Source organism: Bos grunniens, chromosome 14 (genome assembly GCF_055505025.1).
Source record: "Bos grunniens cultivar Pamir isolate PY7600 chromosome 14, Bosgru_T2T1.0, whole genome shotgun sequence".
NCBI classification, from domain to species: domain Eukaryota; kingdom Metazoa; phylum Chordata; class Mammalia; order Artiodactyla; family Bovidae; genus Bos; species Bos grunniens.
In genome coordinates this window covers 17,309,788-17,334,496 of record NC_141178.1, presented here as the reverse complement: position 1 = coordinate 17,334,496, position 24,709 = coordinate 17,309,788, and the positions used below count along the sequence as shown (strand labels likewise).

Genomic DNA, 24,709 nt, shown 5'->3' with positions numbered 1-24,709 from the left:
AAAGGAATGTCTCTGCTTTTGAAAATGCTCTCTATGTTGGTCATGACTTTCCTTCCAAGGTAAGAGTCTTTTAATTTCATGGCTGCAGTCACCATCTGCAGTGATTTTGGAGCCCAAAAAAATAAAGTCTGACACTGTTTCCACCGTTTCCCCATCTATTTCCCATGAAGTGATGGGACCAGATGCCATGTTCTTCGTTTTCTGAATGTTGAGCTTTAAGCCAACTTTTTCACTCTCCACTTTCACTTTCATCAAGAGGCTTTTGAGTTCCTCTTCACTTTCTGCCATAAAGGTGGTGTCATCTGCATATCTGAGGTTATTGATATTTCTCCCGGCAATCTTGATTCCAGCTTGTGCTTCCTCCAGCCCAGCGTTTCTCATGATGTACTCTGCATAGAAGTTAAATAAGCAGGGTGACAATATACAGCCTTGACATACTCCTTTTCCTATTTGGAACCAGTCTGTTGTTCCATGTCCAGTTCTAACTGCTGCTTCCTGACCTGCATACAGATTTCTCAGGAGGCAGGTCAGGTGGTCTGGTATTCCCATCTCTTTCAGAATTTTCCACAGTTTATTGTGATCCACACAGTCAAAAGGCTTTGGCATAGTCAATAAAGCAGAAATAGATGTTTTTCTGGAACTCTCTTGCTTTTTCCATGATAGCCCTAGGGTCTATTATAAGCCACCCCTCCCTCACATGTTTTTAATACTGGAATACAGTGTGACATATAAGAGTTAAATAATAAGAGTAAGCAAATATTTATTAAATGCCTCCTAGTATTGGCATTATTCCAATATTTTGGCCAACTGATGTGAAAAACCGACTCATTGGAAAAGACCCTGAGGCTGGGAACGATATAAGGCGGGAAGAGAAGGGGACGACAGAGGATGAGAATGCTGGATGGCATGACCAATGCAATGGACATGAGTTTGAGCAGGCTCCGGGAGTTGGTGATGGACAGGGAAGCCTAGTGTGCTGCAGTCCATGGGGTCGCAAGGAGTTGGACACGACAGAGTGACTGAATTGACTGACTAGTATTGGAAAGTAACGTGCTAAGTCAGACAGAAACAGTCCCATCCCACATGAAGCACAGGTCAGGTACCTAAAATATATTGTTTTATCCACTTAATAACTCCATAAGATATTATCTTCCCAGTATTTTAGAAAGGGATCTGAGACTATAAGAGGTTAACTAACTGGCCCAAAAAACAAAGTCCAAAGAAGAAGGATTTAGAATGAAATCCAAGGCTGTGACTTCCACCTGTAACCCATGATCTTTGTTCTATATTCAGTAGATTCATTATGAGGGTTGTGGAAAAGCCGGCTAAAAACTCAAAAAAATAAAAAATAAAAAAACTAAGATCAAAGCATCCAGTCCCACCACTTCAAGGGAAACAAAAGGGGAAAAGATGGAAGTTGTGACAGATTTCTTCCTTTAGGGTTCTAAAATCACTGCAGAAGGTGACTGCAGTCATGAAATTTAAAGATGCTTGCTTCTTGGCAGGGAAGCTATGACAAACCCAGACAGTGTCTTAAAAAGCAAAGACATCACTTTACCAACAAAGGTCTGTCTAGTCAAAGCTATAGTTTTTCTAGTAGTCATGTATGGATGTGAGAGTTGGACCATAAAGAAGGCAGAGTGCCAAAGAACTGATGCTTCTGAACTGTGGTGCTGGAAGGGAGTCCCTTGGACAGAAAGGAGATCTAATCAGTCAATCTTAAAAGAAATAAACCCTGAAGATTTATTGGAAGGACTGATAGCTGAAGCTCTTATACTTCGGCCACCTGATGCTAACAGCCCAATCATTGGAAAAGACCCTGATGCTGAGAAAGATTGAAGGCAGAAGGAGAAGAGGGTGACAGAGGATAAGATGGTTGGATGGCATCATGGATTCAATGGACATGAACTTGGGGAAATGCCCAGAGATGGTAAAGGACATGGTGGCCTGGCATGCTACAGCACACAGGGTCACAAAGAGTTGGATACACCTAGTAACTCAGAGGTAAAGCATCTGCAATGCAGAAGACCTGGGTTCGATCCCTGGGTTGGGAAGGTCCGCTGGAGGAAGAAATGGCAGCCCACTCCAGTATTCTTGCCTGGAAAATCCCATGGACGACGGAGCCTGATAGGCTACCGTCCGTGGGGTTGCAAAGAGTCAGACACGACTGAGTGACTTCACTTTCAGTAACTGAACAACAATAAACATCCTCTAGGGGCATTTTTGGAAATTATTGTTTCCAGCTGTCACAATGATTAGGAGATACCACCTGACATTTGGCATCAACCAAGACATCAAAGTTGTTGAACACTCAAAACAGTCTCTTGTACAACAAAGAATGATCTCACATTCCATAACAATTTTAAAGTATCCTGACAGTCATGTGAGTGAAAAAATCTAGTCATAATTATTTGAACCTAGAATGTCTTTTACATTTAAACATACAGGAGCTTTCACACCTACTTTAATGAATCTGAAAGGTCCAGTAATTTAACTATCAGGAATACAGAAGAAAAATTATGAATCATTGAGAATTTGACCAAGAAGTGTTTGCCATTTCAGAAAAATCACTTCACCCATGGCTATCCCACTGGACTACTAGCAATTTATCAATATACAGGCAAGCAAAGTGTATAACTGTGCTGATGTAACGCATGTGGCAGGCTAAGTGTCTTAACCCGAGCAATTTGTGCCTTCTAGTCTAGTTACACTCTAAATACTGAAGAAATTACTTTCCTTTCATTTTCCCATTCCTACAACTATGGCATTATATTGATTTCTCCATAAGTTATCAGCTTAAAAATATACCTTAACTATGAATTTTATATCAACACAGTAAAGAGGCATCAGAAAATACATGCTATCAAAAGAAGCATGAGATTTCGGTGCTAAGAACCACTACTATCATTGTGCCCCTAACAACGGTACTAACTGTGCCATATCCTTGGCCTAAAAATACTACAATTGAAACCACCTTAATTATAAGATTCACCTCTAGTCATGAAGACTTTCACACAAGTTATTCTCAATGGCAGAATATTTTCTTGTATTGAACTAAAGTACCTTATTTAACATTTAAATATGTTTACTATTTTCTCTGTTCTAAAATAAGATCTGGGTAGGACAAGAATAGCTCAATAAAAGCACCATATCTGATCAGATCAGATCAGTCGCTCAGTCGTGTCCGGCTCTTTGCGACCCCATGAATCACAGCACGCCAGGCCTCCCTGTCCATCACCAAGTCCCGGAGTTCACCCAGAGTCACATCCATCAAGTCAGTGATGCCATGCAGCCACCTCATCCTCTGTTGTCCCCTTCTCCTCTTGCCCCCAGTCCCTCCCAGCATCAGAGTCTTTTCCAATGAGTCAACTCTTCGCATGAGGTGGCCAAAGTACTGGAGTTTCAGCTTTAGCATCATTCCCTCCAAAGAAATCCCAGGCCTGATCTCCTTCAGAATGGACTGGTTGGATCTCCTTGCAGTCCAAGGGACTTTCAAGAGTCTTCTCCAACACCACAGTTCAAAAGCATCAATTCTTCGGCGCTCAGCCTTCTTCACAGTCCAACTCTCAAATACATACATGACCACAGGAAAAACCATAGCCTTGACTAGACGAACCTATATTTTATCAGTGGGATGTGTTTATCAGTCTCCCTCTTTCATTTACCATATTTCCCAGTATGTTGTGTTCAAAGACTATCTATTCATAGAATGGTAATTCCACATTATTCCTATTCAATACAGTATATCATGAACTGAAGAATCAATCAACCACTGTATAAATGCTTTCTACTCACAATAAATTTTTATTGAGTATAGAGGTGTAAATATTACTCCCATCCAATATAAAAATTCACAAAAAAAATGCTCAGTTTGCACAGGTAGTAAATTAAAGAAAGCATACAATGGAACTGGCTTACTATTTGAATTTTTTTTTTAAAGTCAAGGTTTAAAACGTTAACTGTGAAATAAGGTTTTCCAAGGATCCCATACTTTTCTAACCAAAGTACAAATAGTTGTTTGGAAACACATATTAATCTACAGGAAACAGACATCCTCTACTAGTTATGGACTTTAGAGAGATGACTTTGGTGCATACACCTAAATTCAGGACAAAACTTTAAAAGAATAAGTTCAATAATTTTTGCCCTATTGCAAATCTTTATTAATAGTAAACAAATCCTCCAATATCTCTTACCTCAAAAATAAGAATGGGATGCCACTGGTTAAATAATAATTGAATGGCCCAGCTTCTCTAGACCTTTTACTAAATTTCACATCAAGGGTGCTCACTAAATAATCTTGCGAGGTACAGCACTGGTAAACTGCCAGATCTGGGACAATATTCAAAGAGATCTCAGACAAATACAAACCTTAGGGAATTTGAATCATGAACTGATATTCACACAGATTTGCAGTATGGACTCACATTATCAAGAAAGTCCAGAAATTTCACAAGCAGATATTTAACTTGTAGTTCAAGTTGCAGTGCCCCTATACGGGCAGCAGAAGCAAGCAGATAATTTCTCTGACAGCCTTTGACCTCAACTCAGGCTATGAGCAACTGTAAGATATCATTAACTATACAAGGACTCCTAATTTCATAGATATTAAAATATGAAAAATCACAAAACCAATAATAATTGAGATAGCACACAGATTTTTCAGAATTAAAAAAAAAACTAAATTATATTTAGGGAACAGAACAAAAGGAACTACCTATCTCAAAATTCAGAGATTTTTTTCAAAGAAGAAAAAGACAAAGTTCTAGTTAGGGAATTACAGTTTCCTGTTCACAAACTGAAAGCAGCTTTTTTTTTAATGATAAGGAAAACATTTATATTTTAAAAGAATGATACTGAAAGCACCTCTTTCTTAAGGAGTATTTACAATAAGAAGGGAGGTCTCAAACCTCTTTGCTTTTACACCTGTCAGTAAAATTATATTAACTACATAAGCTACAAAGCCCAAGGACAGTAATCTGTAACAGTTTTTAAAAGAACACAACTAACTGAAAGTTAATATTTTAAAACACAATTTAAAAGGAAGTTTAGAGCTTAATCTCATTATCTCTGAAGTTAAATAAGCATATGTGAAAGTCATTCAGTCATGTCCAACTCTTCGCAACCCCATAGACTATAGCCAGCCAGGTTCCTCTTTCCATGGGATTCTCCAGGCAAGATACTGGAATGGGTAGCCACTCCCTTCTCCAGGGGATCTTCCCGACCCAGGGATCAAAACTGGGTCTCCTGTATTACAGTCAGATTCTTTACTGTCTATAAACATCTATACAGACACACACACATAAGGATACATATATATGTATGTGTATACCTATATAAAGATACTGAAAACATACATGAAACCCTAAATTATTGCCATTTTTTATCACAGAAGATTAGTGACAGGTGAATTTTTGTGTGCCTTTCAGTGCTAATCAGATTTAGATTCACAATTTTATCAGTACTGAACCCATTATTACCAACTTGACAGATGCATGAGAGAGTGTACTTTGACTCATGTACTTGTTTAATTGAGTTAATTAATCACAGCCTAACCAAAATATCTCAGACAGACCTCACACAGCATTCAAAGTGTAGCTTGAAATCTAACCCACCCTCCCTTTTCTTTAAACTGGCTCAGGGGATGAAGTCAATAAATTGTCAATTAATAACATACTTGCTTTGATGATTCTTCAGTAATTTACTGTCATCCCACTTCATAAATTTTTTTAGTAAAAGTTGTGGGATTTCAAGAAAGATAACTCTTCCATGGGAAAACTCAGTTTAACAGTTTTCTGCTGCCAAAAAGCCAATAAGACAAACTAGCTGATAATCCTCCCACACTACACCGTGTGGGTATAACCACTCAACCAGTGAAAGTTTAATTTGTTCCACCAAGGGCACAGAAAACCACTCAGATTTGTTCACTAAACCGGTATCAACATTAGTCTCTAGCTTTTCGTTAAGGGCAGGTTGAACTAGGTTATTCATATTCATACTCAAAAATATATACTTTTGTACCTAGTAGTATCAGTACAATAAACATAAATGGTATCCCACTTTCAGAGTCCAGGTGTTCCACTGTTTATACGCTTTATAACTTCTAATGGGAATTCACTGCTACTCACAACCAGTCTCCTTCAAACAGCATTCTCCTTGCACTTAAAAGCCAGATACCCCTACATAATAATTAAAGACATATAAACCCCTAACATGTTGGCCTTTCTGGCACTCGAGATATCACTTTTACCTCCTATCCGCATAGTACTGACCTCCGTGTGTGCAGATTCTAAGCCTCTTATCCACTCTCAGGAAAAACTCCCTAACTGACATAAATTTACCCTGGCCACACATTTCTCTCACTTCTTGTCCTGTGAATAACAGATCCATGTTTCATGCCCTCCAAGGGCGAGTCCTCCTAATCAATTTGTCAGACTCCCTTAAATAGCTCAATGAATCCACTTCACATTTATGATAATAAATATGTAAACTATGGGGGAAATGTGTACTTCTGGTCATCTAATAAAACAAAAATAAACAACATTAATTAAAAGTTATGAATTATAAGTAGATGAAAGGTACTTTTTGACAGAGTGACTAGTATTAACAAGAAAAATGGTAACACCAAATAGTTATAGCCAAAGTGGTAAATAAATAAGACAAACTAACAGAATGACTGATTTCAAAGGGGCAGAAGCGTTGGGTTCAGTCCATTTTTGCCTCCTGAGAATAATTACCAGGAATTAATCTCATTATCTTCCATTAAAGATGAGTTTACCATGCAAATGTTACCAAGGACTTGGTTCTCATTCAAATTCATTTATTAATTCAACAAACTTTTATTAACCACTGACCATTTGCCTAAAACCAAACATTAAGCATTCACAGATATAAAGAAACAGTCCTTGTATTTGAGCTATTATAATTCAATGGAAAATGCCGACAAAAATTAATCATCATAATTTTTGATAAATGGTTTAACAAAATTTCCTAAGGGGTTACAGAATGTGGGGGTGGGGGAAAGCAAACATGAAAGGGCACCTAACTTGTCTTGGAAGGTAAACCTGGGAATGAATTTTTAATTGTAGTAATGCTTTAACTGGAGAGTGGACAGCAGCAAACCAGGGTGTTTCCTATGCCCTGAAAACTACGCACAAATGAAGATGGTAAGGGAGAACCGCATGTTCATGGAATTCAAAATAGTTCCACACAGTGTAGTGAAAACATTACCTAAGAACAAATCTGTATATTTGGCTAAGAAGTCTGTCCTTTACCAGAAAGATATGAGAAAGTCACTGAAGGGGTATTTTAAAAAGAAGGGAAAGGATCAGATCTGTCTTACAGAAAAGTTTTATAGAAAAGTCTTGAAAAACTGATTATTGCCCAAACAGGAAACATCGGAAATGAAGGAAGGGAAAAGTTTAGGGCAATTACTAGGTTTCTGACTGGACTGGTAATACTACCATTCACTGGTTACGGTGCAGGGTTGGAGTAAAACAGTGAATTTAAAGTGAATTGGAAGGGCTGAGTATAATATGCTTGTAAATTATTCAAGAGAAAATGTTTCACAGATAACCAAAAATTCATCTGCTGATCAGGGAAAATGTTGGTACTCCAAACAGTACGGAGCAGCATAAATTTAAGAGTTTCCTTTACAGAAATGATTACAATTATCTAATGCTAGACACATAATATTAATTCATTTTACACACGGGATACAAAGTTTTATTTTACGAAAAAAAAAATTGAACTTAATTAAAATTTTCCTTCTTATACCTAAATATCTTTTCACAGGCAAGTAATTTCTGATTAACTAGAAAATAAATACTAGTTTATTTCTGTTTGGGGAATTCTAGTCACAAACTTTTACCATGACAATGATAACCACTGAAGTTTGTATGTGACAAATCTTACTCTAAAATAGTTTCCCCACCTGAAATCACTTAATCTTGTGACAACCCTGCAACACCAACACTATTATTATCTCCGTATTACCAATGAGAAAACAAAGTTACTGAAGAATTCAAAAACTTGCTCACGATCACAGAGATGGTATGCAACAGGATCAGGAATCAGTCTGATTTCAAAGCCCATGCTTTTAACTACTATACTATCTATCATTATGCTGTCATAAATTACTCTAATAAATTAGGACCATGGAAACATTAAAATTTATTCAGAAGTTGTAGAAAATTACAGATAGACCACAAATAAGTAGATTTGAGTGTAAATGGAAAAGCAGCTCTCCTTAGTGAGACATCTGTTGTATAAATTTCTTTTCAGGCACTGAGGCACACTCAGCACTAAAGTGGTCGCAAACAAGAAACAAGCACTCTAAAGCTCCATGGAATGTGGAGCTACGCGCAGAATTCTGCAGCTGCTTCGAAATCCTTCTACTACTGGAATTTCGCTTTTGGATTCCTGATCCTGGAATGCACTGGCCTTTAAAATACTTGAAACAGATTTTTCTTAATGCCACCTCAATTCCTTCAATGGTGGCATCACTATAGAAAAAAACATGTAGTTATAAAGTTAAAACACAGTATGAGTTATGGGGTAGTCTGCACCTTGTCAGAAATATGGGCCCACTGTCTCTAGCATCGATTTTGCAAAATAATGATGCTTTAGGTCTTCTCTTTCTCAACTGGTTTCAAACAACAAAGTAAGACCTTTTCATAATGTTAATTACCATATTTTACTGGTATTCAGCATTAAAATATCAATCAGTTCAGTTCAGTCGCTCAGTCATGTCCGACTCCTTGCGACCCCATGAATCCCAGCACGCCAGGCCTCCCTGTCCATAACAACACCCGGAGTTCACTCAGACTCACGTCCATCGAGTCAGTGATGCCATCCAGCCATCTCATCCTCTGTCGTCCCCTTCTCCTCTTGCCCCCAATCCCTCCCAGCATCAGAGTCTTTTCCAATGAGTCAACTCTTCACATGAGGTGGCCAAAGTACTTGAGTTTCAGCTTTAGCATCATTCCCTCCAAAGAAATCCCAGGATTGATCTCCTTTAGGATGGACTGGTCAGATCTCCTTGCAGTCTAAGGGACTCTCAAGAGTTTTCTCCAACACCACAGTTCAAAAGCATCAATTCTTCGGCGCTCAGCCTTCTTCACAGTCCATACATGATGAAAGGAAAAACCACAGCCTTGACTAGATGAAACTTTGTTGGCAAAGTAATGTCTCTGCTTTTGAATAGGCTATCTAGGTTGGTCATAACTTTCCTTCCAAGATAAGCGTCTTTTAATTTCATGGCTGCAGTCACCATCTGCAGTGATTTTGGAGCCCAGAAAAATAAAGTCTGACACTGTTTCCACCATTTCCCCATCTATTTCCCATGAAGTGATGGGACCGGATGCCATGATCTTCATTTTCTGAATGCTGAGCTTTAAGCCAACTTTTTCACTCTCCACTTTCACGTTCATCAAGAGGCTTTTTAGTTCCTCTTCACTTTCTGCCATAAGGGTGGTGTCATCTGCATATCTGAGGTTATTGATATTTCTCCCGGCAATCTTGATTCCAGCTGGTGTTTCTTCCAGTCCAGCGTTTCTCATGATGTACTCTGCATAGAAGTTAAATAAGCAGGGTGACAATATACAGCCTTGACAGACTCCTTTTCCTATTTGGAACCAGTCTGTTGTTCCATGTCCAGTTCTAACTGTTGCTTCCTGGCCTGCATACACATTTCTCGGGAGGCAGGTCAGGTGTGAGATGAGTGCAATTGTGCGGTAGTTTGAGCATTCTTTGGCATTGCCTTTCTTTGGGATTGGAATGAAAACTGACCTTTTCCAGTCCTGTGGCCACTGCTGAGTTTTCCAAATTTGCTGGCATATTGAGTGCAGCACTTTCACAGCGTCATCTTTCAGGATTTGAAATAGCTCAACTGGAATTCCATCACCTCCACTAGCTTTGTTCATAGTGATGCTTTCTAAGGCCCACTTGACTTCACATTCCAGGATGTCTGGCTCTAGGTCAGTGATCACACCATCGTGATTATCTGGGTCGTGAAGATCTTTTTTGTACAGTTCTTCTGTGTATTCTTGCCATCTCTTCTTAATATCTTCTGCTTCTGTTAGGTCCATACCATTTCTGTCCTTTATCGAGCCCATTTGGTATCTCTGATTGTCTTGAAGAGATCTCTAGTCTTTCCCATTCTGTTGTTTTCCTCTATTTCTTTCTGCATATCAATATTGATATGCTAATCTGAAGTCCTACAGATTACTACAGATTACTAGAGATTGCCCTAGTAACCTAGCTGTAGAGAATAAAGCAATGGCCAAATGAGTCTAGTAATAGACAGAAAATTCATTATCTTGAAACTTCCTGATGATGACTGGATAGCAGTCTTAGTGTAGCAAAAAATCTAGAAGGTCCTGTATAAGCGATAAACACCCAATAAAGACACAGCTGAGACTGGAACCCAGCTCTAGAATAACACAGGCAAGCTCTCTTGAATAGGTTAAGTAAAGTAAAAGAAATATAAGTAAGCGAACACAGAAAAAAAAGACCCCATCGTATTTCCCAATAAAAGCCCTTTCATCATTAACACCAAGAATGGTAGAAACAAACCAATAATGATCTGGAAACCTATACTGTACTCTTAACCAAACAAATATTACAGTTGGTCACAGACCGATCAGGGGGTACAACAACAAATTTAAGCTACAATTCATTGGGTTAAGAAAGATCCAAACAGATTTCAAGGAGTGTTTTTGTTTTGTTTTTTAGAATACAGAAGACAACCCACACAGCAACCTTACCATGCTCCAGTTGCATACTATTTCAGTATTTACCTACAACCAACACTTTGCTTAGAAGTTTTTTTTTTTCTAAATTGACAAGTTATTTTTCAAATGTTGACATAAAATTATTTTGAATAAGCAAGCTACTATTTATCAAAGAACAAATTAATGCTGCATGTGTTATTCACGTAGGTATAACCAAAGATAAAGCCCAGGAACTACTTCAGAACTGGAAATAAGAGAAGGGCATAGGAAACAAACAACAGTATATGAACTGATACCGTGCTGGGGGCAGTGCTGCAAAACTGCTCCCTCTTGGGACTTTCCTGGTGGTCCAATGATTAAGACTCTGCACTTCCAATGCAGGGAGTGCAGGTTTGATCTCTAGTCAGGGAACTAAGATCCCACATGCTGTGTGTTGTGGCCAAAAGCAAACAACATACACACACACACAAAAAACAAGTAACTGCTCACCTTTGGCTAAACACACATATGCACACAAATACAGGTTTGTTAAAAGGGGTTTAAATAAAAAACAGCCATAGAGAAAGATATCAAGATATGTTTAAAAAGAAGATTCAAAGATTCAGAAAAACAAACAACTCAAATTTTGTAGATAAAACTTTTCTTTGAAGCATGTGCTACTTCCAGACAAGTAGGATACAGTTACAGAAGCATGTCTTGAAACAGAGCAAAGCAGGATCTCCCTGGTGGTCCAGTGGTTAAGAATCCGCCTGCCAAGGCAGGAGACATGGTTTCAGATCCCTGGCCTGGGAAGATCCCACATGCTATGGAGCAGCTAAGTCTGTGGGCTGCAGCTACTAAAGCCCAAGCAGCTCTAGAGCCTGTGCTCCGCAACAAGAGAAGACACCGCAACGAGAAGCCTGCTAACCACAACGGAGAGGAGGCCCTCCTCCCCACAACTAGAGAAAGCCACCTTGCAGCAGCGATAACCACAGCCAAAAATTAAAGAATTAAAAAAAAAAAAAAAAAAGGCAAAGCAAACTACTTAGCTCATGTTAACTACAGATTGATTTTTTTTTAATATCTATATAATGATAGTTACTATGAGTATGTGTAAAATGTTCTCATTATTTCACTGGCATAATACCTGTAAATATAGGATCATCAATTGTTAGTCAATGGAGATGATATCTTATATAAACACTTTTTAAGGGTGAGAAATACTTTTAACAGACCAACTTAAAAAAAGAAACTGGTTAAACATGGCAACATTAATATTATCTATAGTTTATTAACTAGTCACATGCTACCTTCCTTAATTTTACTTCCATCTGTTCAATAGTGTCATAACATGCTAAGTTTGTAAGAATATAATTTTACTATCCTCTGTCTGAAAATCCTGAAATAAATAATAAAAATAATATTAATTAGCAAATACACTTGGTTTATGACGTGAACGATGACCTCTTTAAAGGGATGTCTCTGTACAGTGGACAATCCACAGAAAACTATTCAGTGCCTGGTGTTGCAATCACGTAATGGATTAAGACACATTCAAAGTGATATCACATGATTTATACAAAGATAAGGTTCCACAGTTAAAATGCAAGTAACAGCTTCAAAGTTATAGATCCATTTCTTCCTTCATATAACAATCTTGTCTTGGCCTATCCTTTATCATTCCATGTTTTCTAAAATTGTTCTCCTAACTAGACACCAGATGGTAGTAAAACGATGACAAATAAGAAGTTCTAATAATTAGTTGTTTTGTTTATAAGTAATTCTGATTTAAAATAGAACCATATCCTGCATTTTAGGAAATATATATAAAAATTCTGCACATGAATGGATCGAATATATAAAACTTACCCAGAATAGCAATATGTTGAGCATATTTTGTGAATCATGGAGACAAAAACATTGCAGGATTCATTTAAAATAAACAAGTAATATCTATCATGTCATCTAAAATATTTCAGATATTTAGTAATTGCAGTATATTTTGATAAGCTTGAGCAAAATAAAATCATCTATGTGTTAGATTTCTGTAAATTTTAAATACACTGTACTTAAACACGATCTTTTAAGTTACAAACTTCGGAGGCTGACATCAGAGGCTATCATCATTAAAAGTAATGAATAAAGCTGGTCAGTAATTACACTGATCACATCTCCATGAAAACCAAAAACCTAGTCGATGACAATGGAGCTCAACATTTTCCAGCTGCTGAGAGTAAAGGCTTTCAACATTTGGATATATGCAGGCATCTTATTTTCCCAGGATTTCAAAGTCCACATGCAGGCTGCTGTTCAGCTATTATAAATGAGTAATTCAAGTAGGGCATGACTGCTTCTTGTATTAACTTGATAAAGATGTTTCACTCCAAATGCATCAACAGTTGTGTTAAGTCATCCCTTTCACAGGCTGACTAAGGCTTACTTATGCTATGGCTTGTTAACAATGCACAGAATTAAAAATTTTATTAACTTCTGCTATTTCTTTTTCTAAAGTTAAAAATCAAGTTCTTCTTAATATTAATAATTAACTTCAAGCAAGGCCACATAAACTAAATACAATCTAATGATCCAAATATTTAATTTTTAAAAAGTGTCTTAGGAAACAAAAGCAGTAATAGCAAGTATTACAAATATTTCATATTGTATAATCACACTGTAAAATTTGAAAATTTTAAATACAATTTTGATTATAGTTATCTGAATATACTGAAACACTTTAGAAGAAAAACTCCATTACCATAAATATATAACGTACACTTTTAAATAAACTTTAACAAAAATATACTTTTAAACTTTATAAAAATATGGATTTATACTCATAAAAATTGTCATTCCATCACTAAGTCGTTCCCATCTCTTTTTGTGACCCCAATGGACTGTAGCCTGCCAGGCTCCTCTGTCCACGATTTTTCCAGGCAAGAATACTAGAGTGGGTTGCCATTTCCTTTTCCAGGGAATCTTCCCGACCCAAGGATCAAACCCACGTCTCCTGCATTGGCAGGCAGATTCCTTATCCATGAGCCACTGGGGAAGCCGACTTATAATAATTACCAAACATTTAAAGTAAAACAATGTAGGAACTGAAAGTATTTGCAATGTTTAAACAGTAACAATTTTCAACTCATATGTAATCTTCTATCATTCCAGGTTTCAATATCTGTCCTTATTTGAGAAAACTTTCCTAGTATCATCCAATCCTCCTTCCCATTCAAATTTATCTCTGCCATCTATTTTCAGATAGATGTAGTTTTCTCCCGATCAATTACAGTATCTGTTAAGCTTGTTTTCTAGAATTAGTTATAGGTGTATATTATTCAATGGGGACTGGTATCTAATACATTTTTATACCACCCTTTAGCAGTTTCATGCATGTAGGTAACAGCCAATAAATGAAATTAAGCAGAATGAAATGAGCTGACTAATCAATTTTGAGGGATCTGCATTCTTCCCTACTCTTTGCTCTTGGTGTAATGGGTAAGTGTATGAGTTCTAGAGATGGACTGCTTCGGTTCTACTTAAAATGCTTACCAAAATATCTGGTGCATGAGAAGAACCAGAAAAATATTACTATAATACCAAATGGCTGTGTGTATGTGTGTGTTATTCGCTCAGTAGTGTCAGACTCTTTGCGACTCCAAGGACTGTAGTCTGCCAGGTTCCTCTGTCCATGGAATTCTCCAGACAAGAATACTGGAATAGGCTGCCATTTCCTACCCCAGGGATCAATGTTCCCGACCCAAGGATTGAACCCGGGTCTCTTACATCTCCCGCCCTGCAGACCAAATGTCTCTATCACCCAAAAACAAACCTGATTCTCATTTCTTTGGACCTCATTGTAGGGACAGGCATTGTACCTAGCACCCAGCTCTCCAGCTTTTTAAACCAGACACGGGATACTGGCCTACTACACCCTTTCCCTTGGCCATCATATTCAATGATCCATCAACTCCTGCTGATTCCAACACATTACAATCCCATCAATTTGTGAGATTCTATTGACAGTATCAGTTTTTTCACTGCAACATTCTCTTACTGTCCCTGCTTCCTGTCTTTTACCATCATCCATACTACTATGTGGATTTCTAAAGCATAAAGATGACGATAAAAATTTTCGAATGCTCCGTATGGCCTTCAATCCAAAATCTTTACAATGAATTCCGAGGTTTTTCATAACCCGAGGGAGCTTGCTGATCTCAAAAGACATTAATTCTTATCATGCTCCCCCTTCCATTCCAAGCTGATACAGAACTTAACTGCAGTTTCCCCAAAACTGACCCATTTTCTTTCTCCTCCAGCTCATAATTAATGTCTCATCTTGCACTTGACTGATTCCATGAAAGCTTTCCTAACCTCCAGGCATGGGTAAACGGTTTCCCTTTCTACGCCTTCTTTTATGGCAATGTTTAAACCACCTTTTAATTAACTGCTTACCTGTAAGTGTTGCTCATGAACTATAACCTTAAAAGAAATAAAAGGGTTTTTTCAACTTTAGATCCCAAGTTTTGTCCACCAAGTAAATACGTACCTGATTACTTAAATTATATAATAAAAACACCAGACAAGAAGAGTCACCTTTACCTCTTCTACTCTCCAGCTGCTTGACTCTGATGACATCTGACCATCTATATAACAGGCTTGCTTTAATCTTTTCTTCTGGACTAGAAATTACCCGGAAAATCTCTCCTCCTTAAAACATATGTATTCTTCTACAAATACTCAGGTATTGCTTTTCTTTCTCCAGAGCTCCAGATATGTTTCTGATGAGCAGTCATGTTTATTTTTTTAATACAAATTTATTTATTTTAATTGGAGGCTGATTACTTTACAATATTGTATTTGGTTTTGCCATATATTGACATGAATCTGCCACAGGTGTACACGTGTTCCCCATCCTGAACCCCTCTCCCTCGTCCCTCCCCATACCATCCCTCTGGGTCATCCCAGTGCACCAGCTCCAAGCATCCTGCATCATGCATCGAACCTGGACTGGCGATTCGTTTCACATATGATAATATACATGTTTCAATGCCATTCTCCCAAATAATCCCAACCTCGCCCTCTCCCACAGAGTCCAAAAGACTGTTCTATACATCTGTGCCTCATTTGCTGTCTCGCATACAAGGTTATCATTACCATCTTTCTAAATTCCATATATATGCGTTATTATACTGTATTGGTATTTTTCTTTCTGGCTTACTTCACTCTGTATAACAGGCTCCAGTTTCATGCACTTCATTAGAACTGATTCAAATGTATTCTTTTTAATGGCTGGGTAATACTCCATTGTGTATATGTACCACAGCTTTCTTATCCATTCATCTGCTGATGGATATCTAGGTGGCTTCCATATCCTGGCTATTACAAATAGTGCTGCGATGAACACTGGGGTACACGTGTCTCTTTCAATTCCGGTTTCCTCAGTGTGTATGCCCAGCAGTGGGATTGCTAGATCATATGGTGGTTCTATTTCCAGTTTTTTAAGGAATCTCCACGCTGTTCTCCACAGTGGCTGTACTAGTTTCATTCCCACCAACAGTGAAAGAGGGTTCCCTTTTCTCCACACCCTCTCCAGCATTTATTGCTTGTAGACTTTTGGATAGCAGCCATTCTGACTGGTGTGAAATGATACCTCATTGTGGTTTTGATTTGCATTTCTCTGATAATGACTAGCAAACAGAATCCAACAACACATTAAAAAGATCATACATCATGACCAAGTGGGCTTTATTCCAGGGATACAAGGATTCTTCAATATCCGCAAATCAATCAATGTAATACACATTAACAAACTGAAAAATAAAAACCATATGATTATCTCAATAGATGTAGAGAAAGCCTTGACAAAATTCAACATCCATTTATGATAAAAATCCTCCAGAAAGCAGGAATAGAAGGAACATACCTCAATATAATAAAAGCTATATATGACAAACCCACAGTAAACATTATCCTCAATGGTAAAAAATTGAAAGCATTTCCCCTAAAGGGTGCCCACTCTCACCACTACTATTCAACATAGTTTTAGAAGTTTTGGCCACAGCAATCAGAGAAGAAAAAGAAATAAAAGCAATCCAAATTGGAAAAGAAGAAGTAAAACTCTCACTGTTTGCAGGTGACATGATCCTCTACACAGAAAACCCTAAAGACTCCACCAGAAAATTACTAGAGCTAATCAATGAATATAGTAAAGTTGCAGGATATAAAATCAACACACAGAAATCCCTTGCATTCCTATACACCAATAATGAGAAAACAGAAAGAGAAATTAAGGAAACAATTCCATTCACCATTGCAATGAAAAGAATAAAATGCTTAGGAATATATCTACCTAAAGAAACAAAAGACCTATATATAGAAAACTATAAAACACTGGTGAAAGAAATAAAAGAGGACACTAATAGATGGAGAAATAAACTGTGTTCATGGATTGGAAGAAACAATATAGTGAAAATGAGTATACTACCCAAAGCAGTCTATAGATTCAATGCAATCCCTATAAAGCTGCTGCTGCTGCTAAGTCACTTCAGTCGTGTCCGACTCTGTGCAACCCCATAGACGGCAGCCCACCAGGCTCCCCGGTCCCTGGGATTCTCCAGGCAAGAACTCTGGAGTGGGTTGCCATTTCCTTCTCCAATGCATGAAAGTGAAAAGTGAAAGTGAAGTCACTCAGTCATGTCCAACCCTCAGCAACCCCATGGACTGCAGCCCACCAGGCTCCTCCATCCATGGTATTTTCCAGGCAAGAGTACTGGAGTGGGGTGCCATTGCCTGCAATCCCTATAAAGCTACCAACAGTATTTTTCACAGAGCTAGAACAAATAAGTTCACAATTTGTATGGAATTACAAAAAACCTCAAATAGCCAAAGCAATCTTGAGAAAGAAGAATGAACTGGAGCAATCAACCTGCCTGACTTCAGGCTCTACTACAAAGCCACAGTCATCAAGACAGTATGGTACTGGCACAAAGACAGAAATATAGATCAATGGAACAAAGTAGAAAGCCCAGAGATAAATCCACACACCTGTGGCCACCTTATCTTTGACAAAGGAGGCAAGAATATACAATGGAGAAAAGACAATCTCTTTAACAAGTGGTGCTGGGAAAACTGGTCAACCACTTGTAAAAGAATGAAACTAGAACACTTTCTAACACCATACACAAAAATAAACTCAAAATGGATTAAAGATCTAAATGTAAGGCCAGAAACTATAAAACTCCTAGAGGAGAACATAGGCAAAACACTCTCCAACATAAATCACAGCAGGATCCTCTATGATCCATCTCCCAGAATACTGGAAATAAAGCAAAAATAAACAAATGGGCCCTAATTAAAATTAAAAGCGTCTGCACAACAAAGGAAACTATAAGCAAGGTGAAAAGACAGCCTTCAGAATGGAATAAAATAATAGCAAATGAAGCAACTGACAAAGAATTCATCTCAAAAATGTACAAGCAACTCCTGCAGCTCAATTCCAAAAAATAAACAACCCAATCAAAAAATGGGCAGAACTAAACAGACATTTCTCCAAAGAAGACATACAGATGGATAACAAACACATGAAAAGATGCTCAACATCACTATCAGAGAAAGCAGTCATGTTCAAAAAAAAAACAAAAAACCCAAAAACGGCTATATGATGATCTTTTATCTATTTTATTTCACTTTTTCTATTTCATATTCAGTGCTCCCATTTCATTAAGTTTATGTTCTCCATCTATTTTTGTTCTTGTTCTTTCTCAAGCTTTTATCAAGTGTAGTACAAAAACTTAAATATGTATAATATATATATTTCAGAAAACTTAAAAAAATATTTGCCTAACTAAAAAAGTTAGTTTGATTCCACTTGTTTGATTTAGTATAATCAGAATGCTAGATTTCAAATTAAAAAACAGATATGCAACAAGCAACAAAGGTTTACTCTATAGCATAGGCAACTACAGGCAGTATCTTGTAATAAACTATGATGGAAAGTCATTTCAAAAATAATATATGTGTATTTGTATAACCAAATCACCTTGCTGTGCACCTGAAACATTGTAAGTCAACTATACTTCAATAATACAAAAAATAAATAAAATACATTAAAAAACATGTATTCTTCTACCCTGCATTACTGATTATAACAAAATATTATTTTAAGGATACTTGACAATTAATAATTTAAGAATATAAAATCAATCTTTTAAAACTCTTACCTAATAACTGCTTGTTGTCTACTCTTCCTTCCCTCCTCCTCTCCATTCAGTGACTGCTCATTACCATATTAGAAAGTTTCAGGCCCATCAATTTCCCTTTTTCCCAAAGACAGTTCACCAAGCTCTGTCTGCCTTTCATCAATTAGAACTCATAACTTCAGAAAATTACCAGTCGTGTCTGACTCTTTGAGACCCCATGGACTCTAGCTCACCAGGCTCCTCTGTCTATGGGATTTCCCAGGCAAGAATAGTGGAATGGTTTGCCATTTCCTATTCCAGAGAATCTTCTCAACCCAGGGATTAAACCCACCTCTTCTGCATTCTTTCCAGTGGCAGGTGAATTCTTTCACCACTGAGCCACCTAGGAATCCCTAGAAGTAAACTTAATCATGTCTAATAATCATAAATTATGCTTGAATGAAGAATAAAATTAACTATTTGGAAATGACAGTAAAACAACAAAAAGCAACATTGTTATCAACCTCTAATGTCTGTGAAATGCCAGTGAATATCTTTAACTGTCTCTCTAAAAGTATCTTTTTAGTATTCTATTTGCATAAGTCTACTTTTACCTGAAACAGAACAATTATAGATACGAAGATTTTTTTTATTTATTCTTCCATTAAAGTACTATTTTTAGAGTACTCATTTATACTAGTTTTCACTAAAAAAGAGTATTTCAACTTCACTGTGAGTTTAAGAAGAAATTTATTGAGTTGGCCTTGAATTTTAACTATGACAATTCTTTGATCTTATGTGTTCAAATATTCACATCTGTATTCAAATATCCTAACCATTCAAATATTCAAAGAGCTAATTCAGAAGTGCAAGCTTAAATCAAATTTCACTGCAGCATTTTTGTGTAGAATGATCCCACAGGGCTGAATAGGAAGACACTTAATAAATACAAAACAAGTTAAAGGAAAAATAAAATCATTTCAAACATTTTAATCACAAGACTGAAACTATTTGAGAAATGGAAATTATGCCCTCTTAAAATCTGTTATTTTATTCAGCAATACACTAACACCCCCCAAAGTATCTATAAAAACTAAGCTGTAAACTCTATATTTTAGGACACACATGTTGTTTTCAAAGTGAAATTCTATTTATATATCAAAGATTGTATATGATTTAATGTGTAAGAATGCTTAATTGTGAGCAAGATAATCATAATAATCCATAAAATAGTTGAAAATAAGCATTTTCAAAAAGAAATATTTAAGCATACAGTTGGCAGAAAATACCAAATACTCTTCCTATGACTATAAATATTAATGGGAAATGACTCACAATCCCATAAAACACTGATAATCATTATTAAAAATTAATTTTTGTAATATATGTAAATATATATGTATATACATATATTAAGAGAAAAATTTTTAAACCCCAATTTTATTATATATAGGTTTAACATTTTTCCACATAGCTTTTATTATAAACATTTTTCTATGATATATATTTTCTATTGCTTGATTTCAAAGATGCTCTTCTTTAAATTTATCTTTATAATTTCCCTACTATTGGACAACAAGGAAAATCTGTGATTATTATAAGTAAGCTGATATGATTACGCTTATGTTTTAAATACAAGTCTTTAAGTGCATCTGGGATTACTCCTTTAATGATATAGTCTTTAAAGTATAATTATGATTAATAATCATTTTTAAAGTCCTTAATAACTTTTGCTAAATTGATTTCTGGAGAGTTTGCACAAATTAATAGTCCCACCCCATTTTCATTTAAGTAAAAATGAAATGTAATCATTTAAATGTAAATGAAATGAAATGCCATCTTCCTGTGATGAATTTTTTATTTTCTTTATTGCTATTTATTTATAACTGAGTTCTGCACAACTCTGTCTACTATATTCTTACAAACACTTTCACAGTATTTCAGAATCCCATCTCTTCAGTGGAAAATATCAGATAAGATGTAATTTTCACATTTGAAGAAAGGCTTCTTATAATTTAGATAATACTGTATAAAACATTTAATTCTTAAAGAAAAAATACAATTGTCCAGTAAAATAAAAATGTCATAATCAAGCAAAGGTTACTTCTGTGAGGTTCAACAACTCCTCTTTCCTCCGTGTGTGTGTGTGTGTGTGAAATCATCTTTCTCAATACTTAAAGCAGTATGAGATAGAGAGAAGGTATTCAAATTTTTGTTGTATCAATACTTTGACCAGGAAAGCCTTTTAATAAGTTAGAACACGTTATTTACTTTAAAACCAGGTCAAAATATCTTATATATTAACAAAATAAACAAACATAAGGCCTTTTTTAGTTGCAGATACTAACAAAGCACCTGGTTGAAGGGAACTTAATATGACAAGATTTCAAAAGTTAAATTCAAATTAAGGTCTGCAGAATTAGCCCAGAATTCTTCAACAATCAATGTATCCTTTGATGAGAGGAAACTGTTAACTTCATCACTGCCCTCTGCCGGTGGTATTATTTTCCTTTACTTTTTCTTCCATGTACTGAATATTTGCTTCACAAAATTACTTCTGACCTGCCTCTATACTTAAACAGTCTCAGCTAAAAATAGCCTAGCCATCTGGAATTCCATAAGGCTTATAGGGAAAAAATTGTGTTTCAATGAAGAGCTCTGCATTGTTCGGAGTACACCTTCAGAGTTTATCTGAGTCTGATTTTAGAGGGACTCTGTACCTATCATTGCCTTTGAGTTCTCTTGCAAATCTCTAAATGATAGATTACCGATAGCAATGCAAAAGAATTATTCACTACAAATGCAAATAAATTCTGTCAGGTAGAAATACAAATGACCTCCCTCCCTCACTGCAGAAGGAGCCTGTTTTGTGTCCTTTCCAAATTTATTACAGTAGTACTGATCTAGAAATGTCTTTTTATAAACTCTTCTTTGATCTAGTTGTAACACCTGACTGGTTCTCTCATTGACATGATGTTAATAATCTTTAAAATTCATTCATTTTATACCTATATGAGATAATAATCTTTAACATTTGTCCATTTTATATCTATCTATCTATATATATATGAGAGACAAGATTTCACTTTTTAAAAACATTCTTTAACAGGGTGAAGCCAGACTAAATTTTCCCCCCACAGATCAATTTAGAAATAAAATGATGTGGGCCTGAAGACAAAAAGATTATATCAAAAGGCAAAAATCATTTCCTTAGGACAAGTCTGTATTTACCAAATACTTATATGTACTTGTTATGATCCTGACCAGTTTCATGCGGAAAGAATCCTATAAAGAATTATGCCTGTTTGCCCTGTGATATGGTGCTGCTTAGAAGGAGGTTATTAATTAGGAAGAGAGGAGACACAGAGAGAAGAAAGAAGAGGAGGAGTGAGGATAGAAGTTAGAAGAAGGTGAAATTAAAACAAAACAATCTTAGATAAGTGATTAAATTCTTAACACATTAATGGACAACTATCATCATTTATTTACAAAATGAATTAATTGCGTAAGGATGATTGCTGTGAATACTGTGCTGACAGAACAGATGCAAAAGCTATCTCTGGAATCAAGTTTCTTCTAGAAGGGATACAACAATTAGGGGAAGAAGCAAGTAGCAAAAAGTGATAGGTAATTTACTCCTGCTTTGTAAATCAACTCCTAGTGGTTCACTAAGGCTTCTACATCTCATTTGACCAATATGACAGCTACTATACAGCTAACTTCAAAATCTACACAGAACACATAAAAATAAAAACTCGTTTTGAAGACATCATTATCTAAAATATAAAAATAAACTGAAGTAATAATGTTAGCTTTTTGATCCACTGAAAATACACAAAACATTATGTATTTTACGTTGAAGTTCCTTAAAGCTCATTACAATGTAAAATACTTCTTATATAATAATTTACAAATGAAGCTATCACTTACTCAGAATACCAGTTTCTTTTTACTACACAAGCAGTAAAAAAAATACAAATTTTTGAATTTGTGCTATAAATAAGGAAAACAACTGGTCACCCACAAGGCTCAAGAGATTCCTTGCATTGCCTTTCTTCCAGAATATGGGACCTTTCAAAGAAGCAAGCAAAGTAATTTCCTGTTGCTATTGAACTGTTTCTGACTCCTACTATTATGCCATCCAGCAGACATTTCAATCTGGAAGAAGGTAGAATCCTGGGACTAGGTAAAGGATCTGCTTATAGCTTCAGAAACACAGGTTTACACAGTTAACTTGGAGGAAAATTTAAAGTGAACAGGGATCAGCTGACATACAGAGAACATGATAGGAAAGAAAAGGATTCAAGAGAAAAACCATGAGCCTTCAATAAAAATAATGATTAACAAAGATTACTACTTTGGACAGAATAAAGGTAATACTTAGAGTTTGCATTATGTTTTACAATTACAATGGACTTGAAGACAGAGTGTGTAATTTAATGTACATAACAATCCTAACAATCAGATAAAAATACACTCATCTTACAGATGAGAAAGCAATACTCAGGAGTTTAATTTGCTCAAAGTAATATAGCTTACAATGGGTAAAGCTGCACTCAAAATATAAGCTGTTTTAGTAAGTCATTCATTCATTTATTCATTGATTTACTCTTGGTGTTTATATGCCTATCTCCTCAACATATCATACATTTCTTTACCGTAGAGATTTTGATGCACTATTTTATTTCTATACGCAGAAAACTTGCAAAAAAATTTGTTGAATGAGTGAATAATTTTACTTAAAAAAATAAAACGTAAAATATGAGTAGCAAAGAAATATGGGAGTTTTCCTTAGCTAAAGATGAATCAACCATAAGACAAACTTCATGATTTGAAAAAGAAAACAAAGTTTTAAATGTATATCTGCTGTAATACAGATAAACATAAGATTTATATATGTGCAAAATTCCCTTAATTACTATGCTAGATAGAATTTTTTTTTCTTATACTTAAAAACCTTGGGCTATGTTAATATAAAATGTTTTTTTAAACTTCTGCCCCAAAAGTTATAATGAAAACGCATTTGGCAAAAATTTTATCAAACCTTTCATTGTATATGTATGTGTATCTGTGTATCTGTCTAAATGAAAAAAAAAATGCATAATCCTTAGTAGGATAAAAAATTCTCTGTGCTACAAATGCAACATTCTCAAAAGGCTATGTCCTGGTAACTATCATAATCCTTTAAAAATTGTTTATATTCTGATTAAAAATCACCATGCTCCTATATTCCCACAAATAGTTCATATGGTAAAGAAATCAGTAAACTTACTTTTATGCGTAACATCTTTAACATTTGCTCCCCTTTCTGTGCTTGTGATTAAATGTAACATTTTGAAATCCCAAAGTTCTGAGAAAAACATAAATCCTTGTCTCACAGCTGCTGTTTGACTCTGGAAACACATGCATTTTCTTTTCAAGCATCTACCATCAAAACTCCCAAAGGGCTTGGACTGGAGAACACCTGCATCTCTTCATTTAGTTCCAATAACAGAGCCTAAACTCCAAAATTACAAAAATAGACGCTCTGTTCAGCTGTAGTTACATTTTGCCCCTAATTCCCGTGAACAAAAATGCTAGGAGCATGAAATCATTCAGGCAAGCTCTGTCATCAAGAGGATAAGATTTTTTGCACCAGAAGCCCAGTGGGAACATGATAGAAAACTGGCAGCAATCACAGATAAAGTACATAGTAAAGTCCTCGGGGAGCAGAGAGGAAATGTAACAAGATAGATGGGTATAATTTTTACACGTTTATGCCCAAACCACAAATGTGAATTGTCTTTAATTGCTACAATATATAAGCATTCTGACTCATGTATC

At 36.0% G+C, this 24,709-nt stretch overlaps 1 protein-coding gene across 27 annotated transcripts in view; it reads right to left on the bottom strand.

The window, feature by feature from the left end:
• VPS13B (vacuolar protein sorting 13 homolog B) overlaps window positions 1-24,709 on the bottom strand; it is an 805,974-nt gene that overhangs the window by 542,777 nt on the left and 238,488 nt on the right. The gene's annotated exons all lie outside the window — the stretch shown is intronic.